This window comes from Ranitomeya imitator, chromosome 5 (genome assembly GCF_032444005.1).
Source record: "Ranitomeya imitator isolate aRanImi1 chromosome 5, aRanImi1.pri, whole genome shotgun sequence".
Classification (NCBI taxonomy): domain Eukaryota; kingdom Metazoa; phylum Chordata; class Amphibia; order Anura; family Dendrobatidae; genus Ranitomeya; species Ranitomeya imitator.
In genome coordinates, this window is record NC_091286.1 from 210,052,980 (window position 1) to 210,080,179 (window position 27,200).

The window sequence follows — 27,200 nt, forward strand, 5'->3', positions numbered from 1 at the left end:
CATGGAAAACTCGCCACAGGCAAAACTTGCACACGCAGAAAAATTGCCACATGCACAAAAGTTGCAACACATGCAAAAGTTGCCTCACACAAAACTTGCACATACTCAAAACTCACCACACAAAAAACTCGCCACGAGCAAAACTCGCCATGCGCAAAACTTGCTGCACACAACTTGCTACACTAACCTGTCACATGCAACTCGACACACAAAAAGTTGCTACACGCATGTCGCCACACAAAACTCATCTCATAAAAGTCGCTACATGCATGTCGCCACACGCAACTCAACACACACAACTTGACACATGAAACTCGCCCTAAAACACACACAAATCTGGTATTATCCTTCAAAAATAAAAATCTGATTGATAAGCAGAAAAACTACAAGAGCAACAAATGTACCATATAGGAAATACGGCAGCTGTCAGTCACATGACCTGTCTATTATGTGTATCTGTGAGCTAATATATACTGCCAGGAGGGGCTTCCTGTTGGCTAGTGATTTATCAGGCTGACAATTGAGCTTACAAATACTGAGGTAAAAATATTGACCAAATAACTCGTGGACGAGGTCTCATACAAGAGGAGATGACACACAGATATATACTATATACAGGAGAGATAACACACACATGTATACTATACACAGGAGGAGATGACACACAGGTATATACTACATACAGGAGGAGATGACATACAGGTATATACTATATACAGGAGGAGATGACATACAGGTATATACTATATACAGGAGGAGATGTGTTGTGAATTCTGAGGTCAAGCTCCCTCCTGTGGTCATGAGTGGTACTTCGGCTGGTTCTGTCTATGAGCTTCCTCTGGTGGATGTGAGTGGGGCTGCGGCTTCTGAGTTTCCTTCCTCAGGTGACGAGGTTAAGTCGTTAGGTGCTGCTCTATTTAACTCCACCTAGTTCTTTGTTCCTGGCCTCCAGTCAATGTTCCAGTATTGGTCTTGCTTTCTCCTGGATCGTTCTTGTGGCCTGTCTGCCCTGCATAAGCTAAGTTTTGCTTGTGTTACTTTTGTTTGCTATATTTTCTGTCCAGCTTGCTATATTGGTTTTTCTTGCTTGCTGGAAGCTCTGAGACGCAGAGGGAGTACCTCCGTACCGTTAGTCGGTGCGGAGGGTCTTTTTGCCCCCTCTGCGTGGTTGTTTTTGGGTTTTGGTCCGGACGCAAAGCTATCTTTCCTATCCTCGGTCTATTCAGTAAGTCGGGCCTCACTTTGCTAAAATCTATTTCATCTCTGTGTTTGTATTTTCATCTTAACTCACAGTCATTATATGTGGGGGGCTGCTTTTTCCTTTGGGAAATTTCTCTGAGGCAAGGTAGGCTTATTTTTCTATCTTCAGGGCTAGCTAGTTTCTCAGGCTGTGCCGAGTTGCATAGGGAGCGTTAGGCGCAATCCACGGCTACCTCTAGTGTGGTATGATAGGATTAGGGATTGCGGTCAGCAGAGATCCCACGTCTCAGAGCTCGTCCTATGTTAGTAACTATCAGGTCACTTTGTGTGCTCTTAACCACTAGGTCCATTGTGGTTCTGAATCACCTGTTCATAACAGAGATGACATACAGGTACATACTATATACAGGGGAGATGACACACAGGTATATACTATATGCAGGAGTACATGACACACAGGTATATACTATATACAGGAGGAGATAATTTACAGGTATATACTATATACAAGAGATGGCATACAGGTATATACTATAGGAGGAGATGACATACAGGTATATACTATATACAGGAGGAGATGACATACAGGTATATACTATATACAGGAGGAGATGACATACAGGTATATACTATATAAAAGAGGAGATGACACATGGGTATATACAGGAGGAGATGACATACAGGAGGTATATACTATAGACAGGGGAGATGACATACAGGTATATACTATATACAGGAGATGACATACAGGTATATACTATATACTGTATGAGAGGAGATGACATACAGGTATATACTATATATAGGAGATGACATGCAGGTATATACTATATACAGAAGAGATGACATACAGGTATATACTATATACAGGAGGAGATGACACATAGGTATATACAATATACAGGAGGAGATGACGTACATCATGTATATACTATATACATAGGAGATGACATACAGGCATATACTATATATAGGAGGAGATGACATACAGGTATATACTATATACAGGAGGAGATGACACACAGGTATATACAATATACAGGAGGAGATAACATACAGCAGGTATATATTATTTACAGGGGAGATGACATACAGGTATATACTATATACAGGAGATGACATACAGGTGTATACTGTATATAAGGGAGATGACAAACATGTATATACTGAGGGGAAAATGAGAGGTGTGAGGTGAAAATTAGAGGTGTGAGGTGAAAATGAAAAGGTGTGAGTGCAAAATGAGAGGAGTGAGGGAAAATAGTGGAGTGATCAGAAAATGACAGATGTGAGGTCGAAATGACAAGTGTTAGGGGGGAATGAGAGGAGTGAGGGGGAATGAGAGGAGTGAGGGGGAAATGAGAGGAGTGAGGGGGAAATGAGAGGAGTGAGGGGGGAATGAGAGGAGTGAGGGGGGAATGAGAGGAGTGAGGGGGGAATGAGAGGAGTGAGGGGGAAAATAAGAGGAGTGAGGGAGAAAATAAGAGAAGTGAGGTGCTAAATGAGAGGGGTGATGGGAAACTAAGAGAACTGAGGTGCTATCACTAACCACAGATATTTACTATGCCCAGGAAATGCAGGGCTCTTAAGCTACTGTATATACAGCAGAGGAAGCAAGTATTGAACACATCACCAATTTTTTAAGTAAATATATTTCCAAAACTGCTATTGACATGAAATTCTCACCAGATGTCGGTAACAACCATTCTAATCCACACAGGCAAAGAAATCAAACCATAGATACCCATAAATTTTGTGTTATAATTAGAAATGACACAGCGGAAAAGTATTGAACACATGAAGCAAGAGAGGTGCAAAAAGCCAAGGAAAGGCATGACACCACCTGAAATCTGTCATATTTATAATGTGTAATATTAAACTTATAATCTTATATATTACGATGAATGCGTCCTTCTGCCCAAAGCCGGGTTGGGCGGCGCCTGCACAGTGTAGCACCTGAGTCAGCACATGCGCATACTGCACTACAGCATCATTGTATTGAAGATAGTGTGTGTGTGCATTCGCAGACACAGTGTCTTCAACACAATGGCTCCGGATATCACAGAATGCGCACGTGTTGACCCTGACACCAATTTCTTGAAGAATTCTATTATGAAGTCAAAGTAGCAGTGCGCACGCTCCACCCATCGCCATTATCTCTACAGAGTCAGCGCGTGCACACTGCTATGCTGACGTCGTAATACATTACCTCAATAATATTGTCGCTGGAGTCAGCGTGTGCGCATACTGCGATCTCTGGCACCATTTTAGTGAAGACACTGTATAAATCCACCAATAAAAATGGGGTTCAATAGCTAGTAATATGTGTAATAATTGTTTCCAGATATTAAAGAGATGATGCATAGGAAATGTTAGTCTTGCTAGATAGTGAATAAAATTATTGCATTTTTTCATTCTTTATGAAGAGCACTAGCCTTTAAAGGGAATCTGTCACCAGGATTTTGCTACGTTATCTCACAGTGATATAATGTATGGGCTGAGTCCCATATTCCAGCGATGTATCATTTACTGGTCTGCTTGCTGTCATTGTAATAAAATCACTGTTTTATCTGCTGCAGATCCACCAGTTCTTTGTGCTGAGATATGTATAACTCCACTCACATCACTGATTGACAATTTTCTGTATACACTGTGCATTGACAGAAAACTGCTAAAGTGTGGTGGGGTGGGATTACACCAACAGTAGGACTATATGGCACAAGACAACTAGTCTTCCAGTGATAATCTCTGGCTGCTAAAACACTGACCTTATTGAAGCAACACACAGCCAGTAAGTGACACCTCGCTGGAATGAAGTTATCTGCCCCTACATCATGCTGCTCTCGGATTACATAACAAAAGCCTGCAGACAGATTCCTTTAATAGGAACTTATAAAGACTTTAGATCTCCGTTGTATTTTTATTAGAAAGGGCCAATCCTCAATCTCATACATAGATTGAGGATTAACCCTTAATGACCAATGAAGGGACAATCATAGGGTTTCTTTCACTACTTCTATTAGCAGGTCTGCATATGGCTACTTTCACAATTTCTTATTGGAAGGTCGGCATACTGTATAGCTTCTTTCACTATTGCTATTAGAGGGTCTCTGCATAGCTTATTTCACTACAACTACTGTATTTCCCCCAAAATAAGACCTACACCCAACATGATTTTACAGGATTTTTGGAGTATGCTCCTACTCCAAAAATAAACCCTAGTTACAATCAGGACTGGCTTTTAGGAGGGGGTGGGGGGCAAGCTGGCCAATCCAGGGTCCCCAGCATTTCTATTCTGAAATTAAGACTGCTTAAGGACCGTGGATGATATCACAGTCTTGTGACCATGATGTCACCAAAGGTTATTTAGCTACAGGAGTCTATAGGGACTGAAGAGGAGACAGGCTGACATATATTGTATGTGCAGTGTGTCTATATATATAGAGCTCTGGCAAAAATTAAGAGACCACTGCAAAATGTTCAGTTTGTCTGATTTTTCTCTGTATATTTTTGAGTAAAATGCAAATTGTTCTTTTATTCTATAAACTACTGACAACATGTCTCTGAAGTTCCAGGCAATACATTTTGTATTTATTTTCTGAAAATGAGAAATGGTCAAAATAACAAAAAAATGCATTGCTTGCAGACCTCCGATAATGCAAAAATACAAGTTCATAATCATTTAAAAACAAGAATACTAATGTTTTAACTCGGGAAGAGTTCAGAAATCAATACTTTGTGGAATAACCATGATTTTTAACCCCAGTTTTCATGCGTCTTCTCATGCTTTCCAGCAGTCTTTCACACTGCTTTTTGGTGACCTTATGCCACTCCTGGTACAAAGATTTAAGTAGTTCTTCTTTGTTTGATGGCTTGTGACTATCCATCTTCCTCTTCATTACATTCCAAAGGTTTTCAATGGGGTTCAGGTCTGGAGATTGGGCTGGCCATGACAGGGATTTGATGTGGTTCTTCATCCACACCTTGATTGACCTAGCTGTGTGGCATGGCAAATTATCCTGCTGGAAAAAAACAGTCCTCAAAGTTTGGGAACATTGCCTGAGCAGAAGGAATCAATTGTTTTTCCAGGAAACCTTGTATGTGGCTTGATTCAAATGTCCTTCGCAAAGAACAACCTGCCCAATTCCAGCCTTGTTTAAGCATCCCCAGATCAGTGCTGTACACACTCTGTGCGGCTATCTCCTGTTTCTCCTGACAATCCATCAGTGTAGTGTGGGAACTCCCGCTTGATCCCAGCATCTGACTCAGGGCGTCCTCAGGCGCGGGCTCAAAAGCCACCGAGGGTTAGAGCGGGATCAATCTCCAGCATAGTGGGGGTGAATTGTAGGGATCCCACTAGTTTCCATTTGCTGCACCCTGTGACTGCTAACAGGGCACAACGTTACCTTTATTCCTTGCGAGTCTGTGAAGCAACAGAATTCGCTCCTATACAGACCGGGTGACGGAACCCGTGTCTATTCTGGCGTAGTACCGCCATATAGTGCCACCATTAACTAGCAGCAGGTTCCACTCCTGCACGGTGGACCCTGGGCTGTGAACGCACCTTTACTATCATTATATTTACTCGATGCTTTCTGCCAGCCCTAACAGCATGTCTCCAGAAGCAGGGGTTGGGTATAATGTACTAGTCACTACAGCATACTGGTCACTACAGCGTACTGGTCACAACAACGGCAGTTTGCAATTTTCACTCAGCAACATCATCACTACATCTGTCAAAATCACTACATCTGTAGATAAATTCTCATAGGGTTATAATTTCCAAAATGGGGTCACTTGAGGGGGTAGGTCTGCTTTTCTAGCAGTTCCGGGCTCACAAGTCTAGGAAAATCTGCGTTCCAGGAGGCAAATAGCGCTCCGTCCCTCCCGAGTCTCTCCGTATGGCAAAGAAGTTCTGTACAGCCACATATGGGGTATTTCTACATTCAGCAGAAATTGTGGGACAAATTTTGGTGCAACTTTTACCCATTTCCCTGTGTGACTAGGTGTTGACACACAATCTTGACACACCTCTAGAGTCAATATAATCACTGCACCCCTAGATGAATTCATTGAAAGGTTTAATTGGTAAAATGGGGTCACTTTTGGGGGGGTTCTACTGTTCTGGTACCTCAGGAGCTCTGTCACTATAACATGGCACTCTCAAACAAGTACAGCAAAATCTGCACTGTAATGTCGCGCTACTTTCCTTCTGAGCTTGGCACTGTGCCTCAAAAGTAGTTTTCAACCACATGTGGGGTATTGGTGAACTCAGGAGAAATCACACAACCAAATTTGGGGTCCATTTTCTCCTTTTGCCCTTGTAAAAATACAAAATTTGTAGCTAAAAAAGATTTTTGTGGGAAAAATATAATTTTTTTTTATTTTTCACGGTTTAAAGTTATAAACTTCTGTGAAGCACCTGTGGGTTCAAGGTGCTCAATACACATCTAGATAATTTCCATAAGGGGTCTAGTTTCCAAAGTGGTGCCACTTGTGTTTTTTTTCACTGTTTAGGCACATCAGGGGCTCTTCAAACGCGACATGGTGTCTGCTAATTATTCCATCAAAAAAGTCAAATGGTGCTCCTTCCCTTTCTAGCCCTGCTGTGCCGGCGCCCATATCGGCATGCTTAGGAGAAATTGCAGAACAAAATGTATAGTTCATTTTCTTCTGCTATCCTTGCAAAAGTAAACAAATTAGGTCTGAAGGAAATTTTTTGTGAAAGAAAAGTAAATGTTTATTTTTTCTTGGTGGTTATGAGTACCTTGAGGGGTGCAGTTTTTAGAATGGTGTCATTTTGGGGTATATTCTGTCATATAGGGCCCTCAGTCACTTCAAGTGTGAAGTGGTCTCTAAAAAAATGTTTTTTCAAATTTTGTTGTAAAAATGAGAAATCGCTGGTCAACTTTTAACCCTTATAACTTCCTAACAAAAAAAAAAATGTTTCCAAAATTGTGCTGATGTAAACATGTGGGAAATGTTATTTATTAAAGGGAACCTGTCACCAGGTTTGGCTGATATAAAATATGGCCACCGCCTTTCAGGGCTTATCTACAGCATTCTATAATGCTGTAGATAAGCCTCCGATCCAACTTGCAAGAGAAGAAAAATGACTTTTTTTATACTCACCCAGTGGGCAGTCCGACCCAATGGGTGTCGCTGGTTCTGTGCCTCCCATCTTCTTATGATTGCCACCCTCCTGCTTGCTTCATGGCTCCCCGGCATTGCGCTCGTGTGCAGGCGTACTTATCTGCTCTGTTGAGGGCAGAGGAAAGTACTGCAGTGTGCAGGTGCCGGGAAAGGTCAGAGAGGTCCAGTGCCTGTACTCAACAGGGCAGATAACTACCCCTGCGTAGGAGCATGATGCCGGGAAGCCATGAAGCAAGCAGGAGGGCAGTGATCATAAGAAGATGGGACGCGCCAGGCCTGGACCTGCGACACCTATTGGACCGCACTGCCCCCCCCCCCCCAGGTGAGTATAATAAAAGTTATTTTTCTTATCTTTCAGGTCGGATCGGGGGCTTATCTACAGCATTTTAGAATGCTGTAGATAAGCACTGAAAGGCGATGGCCATATCTTATATCGGCCAAACCTGGTGACAGGTTCCCTTTAACTATTTTGTGCGATGTGACTCTCTGATTTAAGGACATAAAAATTAAAAGTTTGAAAATTGTGAAATTTTCAACATTTTCTCAAAATTTCCATTTTTTTAACAAATAAGTCATACTGAAAAACTGTTAACGCTATCATGCAATACTATATGTCACGAGAAAACGATCTCAGAATCACCAAGATTCGTTGAAGCTTTTCAGAGTTATAATCTCATAAAGGGACAGTGGTCAGAATTGTAAAAATTGGCCTGGCCATTAAGGTGAGAACAGGCTAGGTCTCAAAGGGGTTAATATTCAGTCACAATTACTAAATGTCCTTTAGTTCTCTGTTTCAGTACATTTTGCAAATTTCAACTTGGTGTATTTCCAATCAGTATATTATATGTAGTCAGGAGAAGTCATTGAGCTATTCAGCTGCTTTGTCATTAAGAATGTCTGACCCTTTAGTGAAATGTCCCTTCCTTCTGTCTTTGTTTTGTCAGACATAAAACTAAATTAAAAAGGCTGTTGCCATTCACACAACATACGTTGCCATGGTAACAGATTGTGTCAATGAATATTATAGATCAAAATTTCAACGTGTTAAGAAAGAAAACATTAGAGATTTCTATTGCATATTATTTTTAGAAAGCTGGAAAATAGTGTGCCGTAACACAGAGAAGTGGACTCGTTCTGTGTCATAGGAAAAATATATTAGCACAGACCAGGAGCAGACATATCATTGGGCCCCAAGGGATGAGGGGGCCCACTTTTACTTTCAGATCAGGAAGCAGGTCCTGTCACAGACACAAATAGAGGCCGATAAACTGTTCTTCCCAGGGCCCTTCTTTGTATCAGTTCATGTGAAAGATCATTGTTGATGAAATCCAATAAAAAAAGACTATAACAACTATAACCTTATAGTTCAATAAGGCGAAAGGACTCTGACAGCCCTTATACATTGATAGTGTAGGCTCTGTTCAACACATCTGAGCTATTCTATACCCCTGATCTGTCCCATTAGAGGAACAGAACAATTCCATTTATAAAAGGCCAGGTCAATGAAATGATGGCCATTGCCTCACAGTGTAAGTGGGATGACCGGACCGTGGGTACCTGCATGCCGGCTGCATCCTCTGTTCCCAGGGGGAACCCTGTGTGAGCCGGACCTTCCTCCGGATCAAGGGGGGAATGGAGAGCCAGAAAATCGCATGCAGCAGAGTAATAAAAGAAAAAAGTGCACAAAACAAGTGAAGGTGGCGCCAGCGCAGAGCAGTGAGCAGCGCGCTCTGCTTCCCCCTCCAGGGAGTGCCGGGGCCGTCACAAGCCGGGCTGCAGCATACCTGAAGAACGGGGACTGCTGCGTAGAGGGAAGTAGTGTGCCCAGTAGCAATCCGGAGAGAGGGATTGTTGCAGAACAGAGTCGTGCAGAGCAGAGCCATGCAGAGCAGAGCCATGTAGAGCGATGCACACAGAGCAGAGCTGAGTGTTGCAGCAGTCACAGAGAGTTGTGCACCGGCCGTAAGCACCAGCACCATGCAGACCAGCGTTGCCCGCCACCAACAGTGGGGACCAGGGAGGGCGGGACGTGCAGTGTATGTCCAGTGACTGCAAGAGAATCGGGTGCCGTACACTAGATGACCATGAGTACTGCACACAAGCTGCCCTAGAGGGACCACATATGAGACTGATACTTACCCTGACGTTGGCAGCAAGTAGTTTCTCTGACACTTGTGACCTGACTTCATCAGTGAAGAATAGTTGTGGAGCCACATTGGGCTCAGACAGTACCGTGACCCATGCTCCTCCGGCCACAGTAGTATATTGACTAGGGGCAGCGGAAGGTGCCGAGGACCGACCGCTGTCACCAGAAGACAGGGTTTTGTTGCACACAGGACCTTCTTGGAAGATGCACCACACCAGCTGTTGCCGGAGCTATGGAGTTCGCAGCAGGAGCTGCAGTTTCTGGACTTCCTGACTCACGTGCTAACGAACTGCCGTTATCTGAAACTTACTTCTCCACTTCACCATATCTTTGACATTTATTCAGTTTAATTCACTGTTTAACCGTTTACCTCCCTGGGTGGAGTATCTCCCCTGTAAATAAACCTGTTAACCCTTGCTCTGCCTCCTGTTGGTCACTGCATCTTGCCTTCCTGCTTGTTACTTTACAACAGCATACTGCACTATAGTTTCCGGTAAATAAGATAGACTCCATGATGAAGGCTCCATCACAGATGTGCATAAAGTCTTATATGCCCACTCCTGGCCAAAAGTTTTGCGAGTGTGACAAGTTTTCATTTTGACAAATTTTGCTGCTTCAGTATTTTTAGATCTCTTAGTCACATGTTCCTATGGTTACTGAAGTATAATTATCAGCATTTCATAAGTTATTAAGCTTTTATTGACAAATCCATTAAGTATATGTAAATACTCAATATTTACAGTGTTCACCCTTATTCTTCATGACTGCTGCAATTTCCTTGGCACCTGGATATCAGCTTCTGGGCCAAATCTATTTTTCCCAAATCAGGGCTTGGTGTTTATCACAATTTTCGGTTTTGTTTTTTGGCACCCGCTAATTGAGGATTGACCATAAGTTCTCAATGAGATCTAGGGAGTTTTCTGGCCATGGAACCAAAATGTCAATGTTTTGTTCACCACTTCGGTATCACATTTACCTTGTGTCATGGTGCTCCATCATGTTGGAAAAAGCATTGCTCATCATCAAATTTCTCCTGCATCATTGGGAGAAGTTCCTCTCGGAGAATGTTTAGACAGCATTCTTTATTTGTAGCAATTGTGAGTCCACTCCTTTGGCTGCTTTACTGTTGGCATGACACAGAACTCATGGCAGCTGTTACCTTTTCATCTATGGACAATCATTCTCCTAAATCTTCCAAACAGTCTGAAAGGGGCTTCACCACAGAAAATAGGCTTTCTCCCAGTCCTCTGCAGGCCAATCTCTGTACTTCCTGCATACTGTTAGTCTGACCTTGATGTTTTTCTTGGTTAGAAATGGCTTCTTTGTTGTCTTCCTGACACCTGGTCAGTCTTCAAAAGCCTTCATCTCACTGTGCGTGCAGATGTACTGTCGAAGAAGATGGCGTACGCACAACTGGAGGAAGAGGTCCTGGTGGAAGGGAGTGGCAGTCTCCTGGATCATATAGTAGATAAATTGTTTCACCGCACACTTGAAAGTTTTCATGAAAATAATATTCAATGATTGTTCAACACAAGTGCAAGTGGCAGACAAAGTGAAGGCATATATAAAGAAGCAACTATAACATTTTAACCTGCTCGGTCCTTGATTACAAAGTCGCTCTGTCTAAGGAAAAGAGGTCCGAATGCCACGTGGAGATCCCAGCATGGACAGGTATATAACAAGTTCATTGGTAAGGGTGATTGTCAGGGTGCTCCTGCACCTCCTGTGAGCATGTCTTGCTGCCATTCCTCAGCATGATCTGCACTAATGTTGAACCAATCACATAGGCCTCTATAGAAAACAGTCCTAGCCCTTGTTGGAGTTTCTTGGGTGCCTTGAAGCCTTCACTTCAGTTGAACCTCTATGTTTAAAATTGTTTATGATCCAATAAGTGTTTGATTTAGGGGAAATCTTACGAGCCTGTAAAACACCTTTGCTGTGAAGCATTGATGACTGAATGTTTTTTGGAGGTGACTATGGTCAACAAAAGACAATGATTTCAACCACCAGCCCTCTATTAAAGCAACCAGTCTGCTCTTCTAATTCAATAGGTATGAAACTGTAATATCAGCTGCCTTGTCCTCATTAACACTTTCTCCTGAGCTAATCAAAAGATCACTGACATGATGTAAACAGGTCATTTTGAGCAGGGCTGAGATTCAGTCGAAATTTTTTTTTGTGATTAACTTGCTTTCCATGGCAAGAAATACCTTCCATTGGTTTTTTTCAATTCATATGATAAATCTTCATAACAATCTAGAGATAATTCAAAATGTCACTTTGATACCTGAAACAGATAACTTTGTGAAAACCAATATTAATGTTAGTCTAAACTTTTGGCCATGACTGTAGAGGTTCAATATTATCTCTGCTAAACAGTCACAAAATTGTGTGTATGAATATAATTTTTCTTTTATTCTCACTAGAGCAGCATCTTGTGCCTCAGAGCCTTCTTTGTATGTGGTATAAGAAGGTTGCAGCTTTAGGCAGCCATATTGGAAACTATAGAGCTAGTGTATACTATTTGTGGTTACTTGGGTTAATACAGGATTGGAAGGTGAGCTTTTTTCTTATTTATTCATAAGTAGCTGATAATAAGTAGCTAATTCTCTACTTGGCATCTAAATCTTGGTACAAGCTTTGGAAACGTTCCTGCAGCTACATTATGCTGAAGCAATGAAACATCACTCAGCAGTGTAAATAAGCATACGGAATGAGAATATCCTATAAGATGCCTCTATCGGGTTGTAGATCTATGTCTGTTTGCTATTATTTATTCATTAGTACGATAATAATGCCGTTGTCTTTAAATCAGGTGTAATTGCCTACTTGAGAGTGTATTGAGCATGGCTTCTTATGACCTTAAATAGCATTATCCATTGTGCCTCCAGCTGTTCAGCTGGTATTGAATGTGTCATTGTGCATCCTTACATAGGAGCAGCAGCCACAAATGGCACAATATTATGTTATAGGAAATGCTTGTTTTATGCTTGTACGTGATACAGAATGAGTAACAAATTGTTTAAATGTAAGCAATGTATTCTACATTAATATAAGCAGATACATGAAAGATGCTTTCATACACAACGGCATTGTAGCACGCATTATTTTTTTGTGGCCACAGGTTAATGCCGCATTGACAGCATCCCGCTATATAATGTGGCATTGCACCTACTGTTTGTGTTGGGGGACACTCACTTGGCAGCGGATTAACGTAGTCAGGCTTGGTTTTCTAATAAAAAAAGTCTATTTGGTTTATTTATACAGCATAAACCACATAACATAAAGTCCATTTCATTACATCCACGAACATATCACAATCACCAGTCTGTTCATGTAGCACATAAACCTCTCTGCTGTATATTACAATCCCCTTGTTCTGGGTTACCTTCCAGGAGTTCACCAGGTGCTTCCAGGAAGTCTCCGCTCACAGGAGCTTCCAACACCGACCATCCAGGTCCAAGGTCTCTCCAGGTGCTTCCAGGAAGTCTCCACTCACAGGAGCTTCCAATACAGACTGTCCAGGTCCACGGTCTCTCCAGGTGCTTCCAGGAAGTCTCCACTCACAGGAGCTTCCAACACAGACTGTCCAGGTCCACGGTCTCTCCAGGTGCTTCCAGGAAGTCTCCACTCACAGGAGCTTCCAACACCAACCATCGAGGTCCACGGTCTCTCCAGGTGCTTCCAGGAAGTCTCCACTCACAGGAGCTTCCAACACCGACCATCCAGGTCCACGGTCTCTCCAGGTGCTTCCAGGAAGTCTCCTGTTGTGGATTCTGTTTTTGGGCTCCCTCTGGTGGTTACAGATGGTACTGGGTGACTTGTGTTCTCTGCGGTCTCTGGTGTCCACCTGTTCTATCAGGATATGGGAGTTTCCTATTTAACCTGGCTTTCTTGTCATTTCCTCGCCGGCTATCAATGTAATCAGTGTGTCTTGTTACCTCTGCTTCCCGCTTCTGTATTCTTCAGGACAAGCTAAGTTTTTGATTTTCCTGTTCCATGTTTTGCTTAATTTTTGTCTTAGTCCAGCTTGCAGATATGTGATTCCTTTTTGCTGGTTGCTCTAGTGGGCTGATATTACTCCTCATGTTCCATGAGTTGGAACATGAGTTCAAGTAATTTCAGGATGGTTTTTTGTAGGGTTTTTCGCTGACCGCGCAGTTCACTTTTGTATCCTCTGCTATCTAGCTTTAGCGGGCCTCATTTTGCCGAATCTGTTTTCATAACTACGTATGTGCTTCCCTCTCATTTCACCGTCATTACATGTGGGGGGCTGCTATTTCTGTGGGGTGTTTCTCTGGAGGCAAGAGAGGTCTGTGTTTCTTCTAATAGGGAAAGTTAGTTCTTCGGCTGGCGCGAGACGTCTAGAATCATCGTAGGCACGTTCCCCGGCTCCAGCTAGTTGTGTGTTGAGGTTCAGGATCGCGGTCAGCTCAGTTTCCATCACCCTAGAGCTTGTTTTGTTTTTTGTGCTTGTCCTTTTGTGATCCCCTGCCATTGGGATCATGACAGTATAGCCGGCCAAAAAGTGGTAATCGTATTGGCTGAAGTAGGAGGAAAAGTAGTCTGAGGAAGTTTTTTTTTCTTTTTTTCCCCTCAGAGTTTGCTGCATAGCCTTAATTGCAGCCTGGCTGCATCTTACCTCCTCTTAATCCTTGAATGGCTCTGACCTCAGCTGTTTATCATGGACATCCAGAGTTTGGCTTCCAGCCTGAATAATCTTGCTGCTAAGGTTCAAAATATACAAGATTTTGTTGTACATGCTCCTATGTCTGAACCTAGAATTCCTATCCCAGAGTTTTTTTCTGGAGATAGATCTAGTTTTCTGAATTTTAGGAACAATTGCAAGTTGTTTCTTTCTTTGAAATCTCGCTCTTCTGGAGACCCTGCTCAGCAAGTCAAGATTGTTATATCTTTCCTGCGGGGTGACCCTCAGAATTGGGCATTTGCATTGGCACCAGGGGATCCTGCGTTGCTCAATGTGGATGCGTTTTTTCTGGCATTGGGTTTGCTCTATGAGGAACCTAACCTAGAGATTCAGGCTGAAAAAGCTTTATTGGCTCTCAGGGGCAAGATGAAGCAGAAATATATTGTCAGAAATTTCGGAAATGGTCGGTGCTTACTCAGTGGAATGAGTGCGCCCTGGCTGCAAGATTCAGAGATGGCCTTTCTGAGGCCATTAAAGATGTCATGGTGGGGTTCCCTGCGCCTACAGGTCTGAATGAGTCTATGACTATGGCTATTCAGATTGATCGGCGTTTACGGGAGCGCAAACCTGTGCACCATTTGGCGGTGTCTTCTGAACAGGCACCTGAGACAATGCAATGTGATAGAATTCAGTCCAGAAGTGAACGGCAAAACTATAGGCGGAAAAATGGGTTGTATTTTTATTGTGGTGATTCAGCTCATGTTATATCAGCATGCTCTAAACGCACAAAAAAGGTTGATAAGTCTGTTGCCATTAGTACTTTACAGTCTAAGTTCATTCTGTCTGTGACTCTGACTTGTTCATTATCAGCCATTTCCGTCGATGCCTATGTGGATTCAGGCGCTGCCCTGAGTCTTATGGATTGGTCATTTGCCAACCGTTGTGGGTTTAGTCTGGAGCCTCTGGAAGTCCCTATTCCTTTGAAAGGAATTGACTCTACACCTTTGGCTATGAATAAACCTCAGTACTGGACACAAGTGACCATGCGTATGACTCCCGTTCATCAGGAGGTGATTCGCTTCCTGGTACTGTATAATTTACATGATGTCTTAGTGCTTGGTCTGCCATGGTTACAAACTCATAACCCAGTTTTGGACTGGAAAACGATGTCTGTGGTAAGCTGGGGATGTCAGGGGGTTCATGATGATGCACCTCCGATTTCTATCGCTTCATCTACTCCTTCTGAGGTTCCGGTATTTTTGTCTGATTATCGGGATGTTTTTGAGGAGCCTAAGCTCAATTCGCTTCCTCCTCACAGGGATTGCGATTGTGCTATAGATTTGATTCTTGGCAGTAAATTTCCTAAAGGTCGTTTGTTCAATCTGTCAGTGCCAGAGCATACTGTTATGCGGGATTATGTTAAGGAGTCCTTGGAAAAGGGACATATCCGTCCATCTTCGTCCCCTTTGGGAGCAGGTTTTTTTTTTGTGGCCAAAAAAGATGGTTCCTTGAGGCCTTGTATAGATTACCGTCTTTTGAATAAGATTACAGTTAAATATCAGTATCCTTTGCCATTGTTGACTGATTTGTTCGCTCGCATTAAGGGGGCTAAATGGTTCACTAAGATTGATCTTCGGGGTGCGTATAATCTTGTGCGGATAAAGCAGGGTGATGAGTGGAAAACCGCATTTAATACGCCTGAGGGCCATTTTGAGTATTTGGTGATGCCTTTTGGACTTTCTAATGCTCCTTCTGTCTTCCAGTCCTTTATGCACGATATTTTCCGTGAATATCTGGATAAATTTATGATTGTGTATTTGGATGATGTTTTGGTTTTTTCGGATGACTGGGAGTCCCATGTTCAGCAGGTCAGGAAGGTGTTTCAGGTCCTGCGGGCCAATTCTTTGTTTGTAAAAGGTTCAAAGTGTCTCTTTGGAGTCTAGAAGATTTCTTTTTTGGGGTATATTTTTTCCCCTTCTACTATTGAGATGGATCCCGTCAAGGTTCAGGCTATTTGTGACTGGACGCAGCCTACATCTCTTAAGAGTCTACAGAAGTTCTTGGGCTTTGCTAATTTTTATCGTCGTTTCATAACTAATTTTTCTAGTGTTGTTAAGCCTTTGACGGATTTGACTAAGAAGGGTGCTGATGTTGCTGATTGGTCTCCTGCGGCTGTGGAGGCCTTTCAGGAACTTAAGCGCCGGTTTTCTTCTGCTCCTGTGTTGCGTCAGCCAGATGTTTCGCTTCCTTTTCAGGTTGAGGTTGATGCTTCCGAGATTGGAGCGGGGGCGGTTTTGTCACAGAGAAGCTCCGATTGCTCAGTGATGAAGCCATGTGCGTTCTTTTCTAGAAAGTTTTCGCCCACTGAGCGGAATTATGATGTTGGTAATCGGGAGCTTTTGGCCATGAAGTGGGCATTTGAGGAGTGGCGTCATTGGCTTGAGGGTGCTAGACATCGTGTGGTGGTCTTGACCGATCACAAAAATCTGATTTACCTTGAGTCTGCCAAGCGTCTGAATCCTAGGCAGGCTCGTTGGTCACTGTTTTTCTCCCGTTTCGATTTTGTGGTTTCATACCTGCCAGGTTCAAAGAATGTGAAGGCGGATCCTCTTTCTAGGAGTTTTGTGCCTGACTCCCCTGGAAATTCTGAGCCCACTGGTATCCTTAGGGATGGGGTGATTTTGTCGGCTGTCTCCCCAGACTTGCGACGTGCTTTGCAGGAGTTTCAGGCGGATAAACCTGATCGTTGTCCGCCTGAAAGACTGTTTGTTCCGGATAATTGGACCAGTAGAGTCATTTCCGAGGTCCATTCTTCTGCGTTGGCAGGTCATCCTGGAATATTTGGTACTAGAGACTTGGTGGCCAGGTCTTTTTGGTGGCCTTCCTTGTCGAGGGATGTGCATTCTTTTGTGCAGTCTTGTGAAGTTTGCGCTCGGGCTAAGCCTTGCTGTTCTCGGGCCAGTGGATTGTTGTCACCTTTGCCTATTCCGAAGAGGCCTTGGACGCACATTTCCATGGACTTTATTTCGGATCTCCCTGTCTCTCAAAAAATGTCCGTCATCTGGGTTGTGTGTGACCGCTTTTCTAAGATGGTTCATCTGGTACCCTTGCCTAAGTTGCCTTCCTCCTCTGAGTTGATCCCTCTGTTTTTTCAGAACGTGGTTCGTTTGCATGGGATTCCGGAGAACATCGTTTCTGACAGGGGATCCCAGTTTGTGTCTAGATTTTGGCGGACGTTCTGTGCTAAGATGGGCATTGATTTGTCCTTTTCGTCTGCATTCCATCCTCAGACGAATGGCCAGACGGAACGAACTAATCAGACCTTGGAAACTTATTTAAGGTGTTTTGTTTCTGCTGATCAAGATGACTGGGTTACCTTTTTGCCGCTTGCCGAATTTGCCCTAAATAATCGGGCTAGTTCTGCTACCTTGGTTTCTCCTTTCTTTTGTAATTCGGGGTTTCATCCTCGTTTTTCCTCTGGTCAGGTGGAGCCTTCTGATTGTCCTGGAGTGGACATGGTGGTGGATAGGTTGCATCAGATTTGGAGTCATGTGGTGGACAATTTGAAGTTGTCCCAGGAGAGGGCTCAGCAGTTTGCTAATCGCCGTCGCCGCGTGGGTCCTCGACTTCGTGTTGGGGACTTGGTGTGGTTGTCTTCTCGTTTTGTTCCTATGAAGGTCTCTTCTCCTAAGTTCAAGCCTCGGTTCATCGGTCCCTATAGGATCTTGGAAATTCTTAACCCTGTGTCGTTTCGTTTGGATCTCCCGGCATCGTTTGCTATTCATAATGTAACATAGTAACATAGTAACATAGTTAGTAAGGCCGAAAAAAGACATTTGTCCATCCAGTTCAGCCTATATTCCATCATAATAAATCCCCAGATCTACGTCCTTCTACAGAACCTAATAATTGTATGATACAATATTGTTCTGCTCCAGGAAGACATCCAGGCCTCTCTTGAACCCCTCGACTGAGTTCGCCATCACCACCTCCTCAGGCAAGCAATTCCAGATTCTCACTGCCCTAACAGTAAAGAATTCTATGTTGGTGGAAAAACCTTCTCTCCTCCAGACGCAAAGAATGCCCCCTTGTGCCCGTCACCTTCCTTGGTATAAACAGATCCTCAGCGAGATATTTGTATTGTCCCCTTATATACTTATACATGGTTATTAGATCGCCCCTCAGTCGTCTTTTTTCTAGACTAAATAATCCTAATTTCGCTAATCTATCTGGGTATTGTAGTTCTCCCATCCCCTTTATTAATTTTGTTGCCCTCCTTTGTACTCTCTCTAGTTCCATTATATCCTTCATGAGCACCGGTGCCCAAAACTGGACACAGTACTCCATGTGCGGTCTAACTAGGGATTTGTACAGAGGCAGTATAATGCTCTCATCATGTGTATCCAGACCTCTTTTAATGCACCCCATGATCCTGTTTGCCTTTGCCGCTGCTGCCTGGCACTGGCTGCTCCAGGTAAGTTTATCATTAACTAGGATCCCCAAGTCCTTCTCCCTGTCAGATTTACCCAGTGGTTTCCCATTCAGTGTGTAATGGTGATATTGATTCCTTCTTCCCATGTGTATAACCTTACATTTATCATTGTTTAATCTCATCTGCCACCTTTCAGCCCAAGTTTCCAACTTATCCAGATCCATCTGTAGCAGAATACTATCTTCTCTTGTATTAACTGCTTTACATAGTTTTGTATCATCTGCAAATATCGATATTTTACTGTGTAAACCTTCTACCAGATCATTAATGAATATGTTGAGGAGAACAGGTCCCAGTACTGACCCCTGCGGTACCCCACTGGTCACAGCGACCCAGTTAGAGACTATACCATTTATAACCACCCTCTGCTTTCTATCACTAAGCCAGTTACTAACCCATTTACACACATTTTCCCCCAGACCAAGCATTCTCATTTTGTGTACCAACCTCTTGTGCGGCACGGTATCAAACGCTTTGGAAAAATCGAGATATACCACGTCCAATGACTCACCGTGGTCCAGCCTATAGCTTACCTCTTCATAAAAACTGATTAGATTGGTTTGACAGGAGCGATTTCTCATAAACCCATGCTGATATGGAGTTAAACAGTTATTCTCATTGAGATAATCCAGAATAACATCCCTCAGAAACCCTTCAAATATTTTACCAACAATAGAGGTTAGACTTACTGGCCTATAATTTCCAGGTTCACTTTTAGAGCCCTTTTTGAATATTGGCACCACATTTGCTATGCGCCAGTCCTGCGGAACAGATCCTGTCGCTATAGAGTCCCTAAAAATAAGAAATAATGGTTTATCTATTACATTACTTAGTTCCCTTAGTACTCGTGGGTGTATGCCATCCGGACCCGGAGATTTATCTATTTTAATCTTATTTAGCCGATTTCGCACCTCTTCTTGGGTTAGATTGGTGACCCTTAATATAGGGTTTTCATTGTTTCTTGGGATTTCACCTAGCATTTCATTTTCCACCGTGAATACCGTGGAGAAGAAGGTGTTTAATAAGTTAGCTTTTTCCTCGTCATCTACAACCATTCTTTCCTCACTATTTTTTAAGGGGCCTACATTTTCAGTTTTTATTCTTTTACTATTGATATAGTTGAAGAACAGTTTGGGATTAGTTTTACTCTCCTTAGCAATGTGCTTCTCTGTTTCCTTTTTGGCAGCTTTAATTAGTTTTTTAGATAAAGTATTTTTCTCCCTATAGTTTTTTAGAGCTTCAATGGTGCCATCCTGCTTTAGTAGTGCAAATGCTTTCTTTTTACTGTTAATTGCCTGTCTTACTTCTTTGTTTAGCCACATTGGGTTTTTCCTATTTCTAGTCCTTTTATTCCCACAAGGTATAAACCGCTTACACTGCCTATTTAGGATGTTCTTAAACATTTCCCATTTATTATCTGTATTCTTATTTCTGAGGATATTGTCCCAGTCTACCAGATTAAGGGCATCTCTAAGCTGGTCAAACTTTGCCTTCCTAAAGTTCAGTGTTTTTGTGACTCCCTGACAAGTGCCCCTAGTGAAAGACAGGTGAAACTGTACAATATTGTGGTCGCTATTTCCTAGATGCCCAACCACCTGCAGATTTGTTATTCTGTCAGGTCTATTAGATAGTATTAGGTCTAAAAGTGCTGCTCCTCTGGTTGGATTCTGCACCAATTGTGAAAGATAATTTTTCTTGGTTATTAGCAGAAACCTGTTGCCTTTATGGGTTTCACAGGTTTCACTTTCCCAGTTAATATCCGGGTAGTTAAAGTCCCCCATAACCAGGACCTCATTATGGGTTGCAGCTTCATCTATCTGCTTTAGAAGTAGACTTTCCATGGTTTCTGTTATATTTGGGGGTTTGTAACAGACCCCAATGAGAATTTTGTTACCATTTTTCCCTCCATGAATTTCGACCCATATGGACTCGACATCCTCATTTCCTTCGCTAATATCCTCCCTTAAAGTGGACTTTAGACAAGACTTTACATAGAGACAAACCCCTCCTCCTCTCCGATTTTTACGATCCTTTCTAAACAGACTGTAACCCTGTAAGTTAACTGCCCAGTCATAGCTTTCATCTAACCATGTCTCGGTTATTCCCACTATGTCAAAGTTACCTGTAGATATTTCTGCTTCTAGTTCTTCCATCTTGTTTGTCAGGCTTCTGGTGTTTGCGAGCATGCAGTTTAGAGGATTTTGTTTTGTTCCAATCTCCTCGCTGTGGATTGCTTTAGAAATGTTCTTACCTCCCATCTGAGTATGTTTTCCTGGGTCTTCTTTGTTCAAGTCTAATGTTTTTCTTCCCGTCCCCTCTTCTTCTAGTTTAACGCCCTCCTGATGAGTGTAGCGAGTCTTCTGGCGAATGTGTGTTTCCCAGGTTTGTTGAGGTGTAGTCCATCTCTGGCGAGGAGTCCATCGTACCAGTAATTCACACCGTGGTCCAGGAATCCGAATCCTTGTTGTCTGCACCATCGTCTTAGCCAGTTGTTTGCATCAAGGATCCTGTTCCATCTCCTGGTGCCATGCCCGTCTACTGGAAGGATAGAAGAAAAAACTACCTGTGCATCCAGTTCCTTTACTTTCTTCCCCAACTCTTCAAAGTCTTTGCAGATTGTCGGTAGGTCTTTCCTTGCCGTGTCATTGGTGCCAACATGTATCAGAAGAAATGGGTGGACGTCCTTGGAGCTGAAGAGCTTTGGTATCCTATCGGTCACATCCTTGATCATCGCACCTAGAAGGCAGCATACTTCTCTTGCAGTTATGTCCGGTCTGCAGATGGCTGCTTCTGTGCCTCTCAGTAGTGAGTCTCCCACCACCACCACTCTTCGTTGCTTCTTGGCTGTACTTTTTGCTGTCACTTGTTGCTGTGTGCCCTTTTCTTTTTTGCTTGCTGGTATTGCTTCATCCTTAGGTGTGCCATCTTCATCCTCTACAAAGATTTGATATCGGTTCTTCAGTTGTGTGGTTGGTGATTTCTCCATGGTCTTCTTGCTTCTTTTGGTCACATGCTTCCACTCATCTGCTTTTGGAGGTTCTCTGACACTTTTTTCACCTTCTGTGACCAGTAGAGATGCTTCTGTTCTGTCTAGAAAGTCTTCATTCTCTTTGATGAGTTTCAAAGTTGCTATTCTTTCTTCCAGACCCCGCACCTTTTCTTCTAAAAGGGCCACTAGTCTACACTTCTGACAGGTGAAATTTGATTCTTCTTCTGGTCGGTCTGTGAACATGTAGCACATGCTGCAGCTCACCATGTAGGTTGTCACATCTGCCATGTTGCTCCTAGATCCTGCTGACTTGCTGTGTGTTTTCCTTCTTGTGTAATCTACTCAGCCAAGCTCTCTTGCAATAATATCCCACAGGCAAAAAGTAAGGCGCGCGGTTTGGCGATGCTTTCCAAGCAGCTGGTCCCGGCTGTACCCAACGATCTTCTAGCTTAGGGAGACTTCGCTTTTCCCAGAAGGCACCTGGAATATGCAAATTAGCCTCCTCAAGCTTGAATCCCTGGTTTGGCGATGCTTTCCAAGCAGCTGGTCCCGGCTGTACCCAACGATCTTCTAGCTTAGGGAGACTTCGCTTTTCCCAGAAGGCAACTGGAATATGCAAATTAGCCTCCTCAAGCTCGAATCCCTGGTTTGGCGATGCTTTCCAAGCAGCTGGTCCCGGCTGTACCCAACGATCTTCTAGCTTAGGGAGACTTCGCTTTTCCCAGAAGGCACCTGGAATATGCAAATTAGCCTCCTCAAGCTTGAATCCCTGGTTTGGCGATGCTTTCCAAGCAGCTGGTCCCGGCTGTACCCAACGATCTTCTAGCTTAGGGAGACTTCGCTTTTCCCAGAAGGCACCTGGAATATGCAAATTAGCCTCCTCAAGCTTGAATCCCTGGTTTGGCGATGCTTTCCAAGCAGCTGGTCCCGGCTGTACCCAACGATCTTCTAACTTAGGGAGACTTCGCTTTTCCCAGAAGGCACCTGGAATATGCAAATTAGCCTCCTCAAGCTTGAATCCCTGGTTTGGCGATGCTTTCCAAGCAGCTGGTCCCGGCTGTACCCAACGATCTTCTAGCTTAGGGAGACTTCGCTTTTCCCAGAAGGCACCTGGAATATGCAAATTAGCCTCCTCAAGCTTGAATCCCTGGTTTGGCGATGCTTTCCAAGCAGCTGGTCCCGGCTGTACCCAACGATCTTCTAGCTTAGGGAGACTTCGCTTTTCCCAGAAGGCACCTGGAATATGCAAATTAGCCTCCTCAAGCTTGAATCCCTGGTTTGGCGATGCTTTCCAAGCAGCTGGTCCCGGCTGTACCCAACGATCTTCTAGCTTAGGGAGACTTCGCTTTTCCCAGAAGGCACCTGGAATATGCAAATTAGCCTCCTCAAGCTTGAATCCCTGGTTTGGCGATGCTTTCCAAGCAGCTGGTCCCGGCTGTACCCAACGATCTTCTAGCTTAGGGAGACTTCGCTTTTCCCAGAAGGCACCTGGAATATGCAAATTAGCCTCCTCAAGCTTGAATCCCTGGTTTGGCGATGCTTTCCAAGCAGCTGGTCCCGGCTGTACCCAACGATCTTCTAGCTTAGGGAGACTTCGCTTTTCCCAGAAGGCACCTGGAATATGCAAATTAGCCTCCTCAAGCTTGAATCCCTGGTTTGGCGATGCTTTCCAAGCAGCTGGTCCCGGCTGTACCCAACGATCTTCTAGCTTAGGGAGACTTCGCTTTTCCCAGAAGGCAACTGGAATATGCAAATTAGCCTCCTCAAGCTTGAATCCCTGGTTTGGCGATGCTTTCCAAGCAGCTGGTCCCGGCTGTACCCAACGATCTTCTAGCTTAGGGAGACTTCGCTTTTCCCAGAAGGCACCTGGAATATGCAAATTAGCCTCCTCAAGCTTGAATCCCTGGTTTGGCGATGCTTTCCAAGCAGCTGGTCCCGGCTGTACCCAACGATCTTCTAGCTTAGGGAGACTTCGCTTTTCCCAGAAGGCACCTGGAATATGCAAATTAGCCTCCTCAAGCTTGAATCCCTGGTTTGGCGATGCTTTCCAAGCAGCTGGTCCCGGCTGTACCCAACGATCTTCTAACTTAGGGAGACTTCGCTTTTCCCAGAAGGCACCTGGAATATGCAAATTAGCCTCCTCAAGCTTGAATCCCTGGTTTGGCGATGCTTTCCAAGCAGCTGGTCCCGGCTGTACCCAACGATCTTCTAGCTTAGGGAGACTTCGCTTTTCCCAGAAGGCACCTGGAATATGCAAATTAGCCTCCTCAAGCTTGAATCCCTGGTTTGGCGATGCTTTCCAAGCAGCTGGTCCCGGCTGTACCCAACGATCTTCTAGCTTAGGGAGACTTCGCTTTTCCCAGAAGGCAACTGGAATATGCAAATTAGCCTCCTCAAGCTCGAATCCCTGGTTTGGCGATGCTTTCCAAGCAGCTGGTCCCGGCTGTACCCAACGATCTTCTAGCTTAGGGAGACTTCGCTTTTCCCAGAAGGCACCTGGAATATGCAAATTAGCCTCCTCAAGCTTGAATCCCTGGTTTGGCGATGCTTTCCAAGCAGCTGGTCCCGGCTGTACCCAACGATCTTCTAGCTTAGGGAGACTTCGCTTTTCCCAGAAGGCACCTGGAATATGCAAATTAGCCTCCTCAAGCTTGAATCCCTGGTTTGGCGATGCTTTCCAAGCAGCTGGTCCCGGCTGTACCCAACGATCTTCTAACTTAGGGAGACTTCGCTTTTCCCAGAAGGCACCTGGAATATGCAAATTAGCCTCCTCAAGCTTGAATCCCTGGTTTGGCGATGCTTTCCAAGCAGCTGGTCCCGGCTGTACCCAACGATCTTCTAGCTTAGGGAGACTTCGCTTTTCCCAGATGGCACCTGGAATATGCAAATTAGCCTCCTCAAGCTTGAATCCCTGGTTTGGCGATGCTTTCCAAGCAGCTGGTCCCGGCTGTACCCAACGATCTTCTAGCTTAGGGAGACTTCGCTTTTCCCAGAAGGCACCTGGAATATGCAAATTAGCCTCCTCAAGCTTGAATCCCTGGTTTGGCGATGCTTTCCAAGCAGCTGGTCCCGGCTGTACCCAACGATCTTCTAGCTTAGGGAGACTTCGCTTTTCCCAGAAGGCACCTGGAATATGCAAATTAGCCTCCTCAAGCTTGAATCCCTGGTTTGGCGATGCTTTCCAAGCAGCTGGTCCCGGCTGTACCCAACGATCTTCTAGCTTAGGGAGACTTCGCTTTTCCCAGAAGGCACCTGGAATATGCAAATTAGCCTCCTCAAGCTTGAATCCCTGGTTTGGCGATGCTTTCCAAGCAGCTGGTCCCGGCTGTACCCAACGATCTTCTAGCTTAGGGAGACTTCGCTTTTCCCAGAAGGCACCTGGAATATGCAAATTAGCCTCCTCAAGCTTGAATCCCTGGTTTGGCGATGCTTTCCAAGCAGCTGGTCCCGGCTGTACCCAACGATCTTCTAACTTAGGGAGACTTCGCTTTTCCCAGAAGGCACCTGGAATATGCAAATTAGCCTCCTCAAGCTTGAATCCCTGGTTTGGCGATGCTTTCCAAGCAGCTGGTCCCGGCTGTACCCAACGATCTTCTAGCTTAGGGAGACTTCGCTTTTCCCAGAAGGCACCTGGAATATGCAAATTAGCCTCCTCAAGCTTGAATCCCTGGTTTGGCGATGCTTTCCAAGCAGCTGGTCCCGGCTGTACCCAACGATCTTCTAGCTTAGGGAGACTTCGCTTTTCCCAGAAGGCACCTGGAATATGCAAATTAGCCTCCTCAAGCTTGAATCCCTGGTTTGGCGATGCTTTCCAAGCAGCTGGTCCCGGCTGTACCCAACGATCTTCTAGCTTAGGGAGACTTCGCTTTTCCCAGAAGGCACCTGGAATATGCAAATTAGCCTCCTCAAGCTTGAATCCCTGGTTTGTTCCATCGGTCGTTGTTGCGGAAGTATGAGGTACCTGTTGTTCCTTCGCTTGAGCCTCCTGCTCCGGTGCTGGTGGAGGGAGAATTGGAGTATGTTGTGGAGAAGATCTTGGATTCTCGTGTTTCCAGACGGAAACTCCAATATTTGGTCAAGTGGAAGGGTTATGGTCAGGAGGATAATTCTTGGGTGGTTGCCTCTGATGTTCATGCTGCTGATTTGGTCCGTGCATTTCATAGGGCTCATCCTGGTCGCCCTGGTGGTTCTCGTGAGGGTTCGGTGACCCCTCCTCAAGGGGGGGTACTGTTGTGGATTCTGTTTTTGGGCTCCCTCTGGTGGTTACAGATGGTACTGGGTGACTTGTGTTCTCTGCGGTCTCTGGTGTCCACCTGTTCTATCAGGATATGGGAGTTTCCTATTTAACCTGGCTTTCTTGTCATTTCCTTGCCGGCTATCAATGTAATCAGTGTGTCTTGTTACCTCTGCTTCCCGCTTCTGTATTCTTCAGGACAAGCTAAGTTTTTGATTTTCCTGTTCCACGTTTTGCTTAATTTTTGTCTTAGTCCAGCTTGCAGATACAGTTAGGGCCAGAAATATTTGGACAGTGACACAAGTTTTGTTATTTTAGCTGTTTACAAAAACATGTTCAGAAATACAATTATATATTTAATATGGGCTGAAAGTGCACACTCCCAGCTGCAATATGATAGTTTCCACATCCAAATCGGAGAAAGGGTTTAGGAATCATAGCTCTGTAATGCATAGCGTTCTCTTTTTCAAGGGACCAAAAGTAATTGGACAATGGACTCTAAGGGCTGCAATTAACTCTGAAGGCGTCTCACTCGTTAACCTGTAATCAATGAAGTAGTTAAAAGGTCAGGGGTGGATTCCAGGTGTGTGGTTTTGCATTTGGAAGCTGTTGCTGTGAGCAGACAACATGCGGTCAAAGGAACTCTCAATTGAGGTGAAGCAGAACATCCTGAGGCTGAAAAAAAAGAAAAAATCCATCAGAGAGATAGCAGACATGCTTGGAGTAGCAAAATCAACAGTTGGGTACATTCTGAGAAAAAAGGAATTGACTGGTGAGCTTGGGAACTCAAAAAGGCCTGGGCGTCCACGGATGACAACAGTGGTGGATGATCGCCGCATACTTAATTTGGTGAAGAAGAACCCGTTCACAACATCAACTGAAGTCCAGAACACTCTCAGTGAAGTAGGTGTATCTGTCTCTAAGTCAACAGTAAAGAGAAGACTCCATGACAGTAAATACAAAGGGTTCACATCTAGATGCAAACCATTCATCAATACCAAAAATAGACAGGCCAGAGTTAAATTTGCAGAAAAACACCTCAAGAAGCCAGCTCAGTTCTGGTTAAGTATTCTATGGACAGATGAGACAAAGATCAACCTGTACCAGAATGATGGGAAGAAAAAAGTTTGGAGAAGAAAGGGAACGGCACATGATCCAAGGCACACCACATCCTCTGTAAAACAAGGTGGAGGCAACGTGATGGCATGGGCATGCATGGCTTTCAATGGCACTGGGTCACTTGTGTTTATTGATGACATAAGAGCAGACAAGAGTAGCCGGATGAATTCTGAAGTGTACCGGGATATACTTTCAGCCCAGATTCAGCCAAATGCTGCAAAG

The 27,200-nt window shown here is 44.2% G+C and overlaps 1 protein-coding gene across 1 annotated transcript in view; it reads left to right on the forward strand.

Annotated features, from left to right (window-relative positions):
* PACRG (parkin coregulated) overlaps nucleotides 1–27,200 on the forward strand; it is an 809,417-nt gene that overhangs the window by 686,676 nt on the left and 95,541 nt on the right. The window lies entirely within an intron of this gene.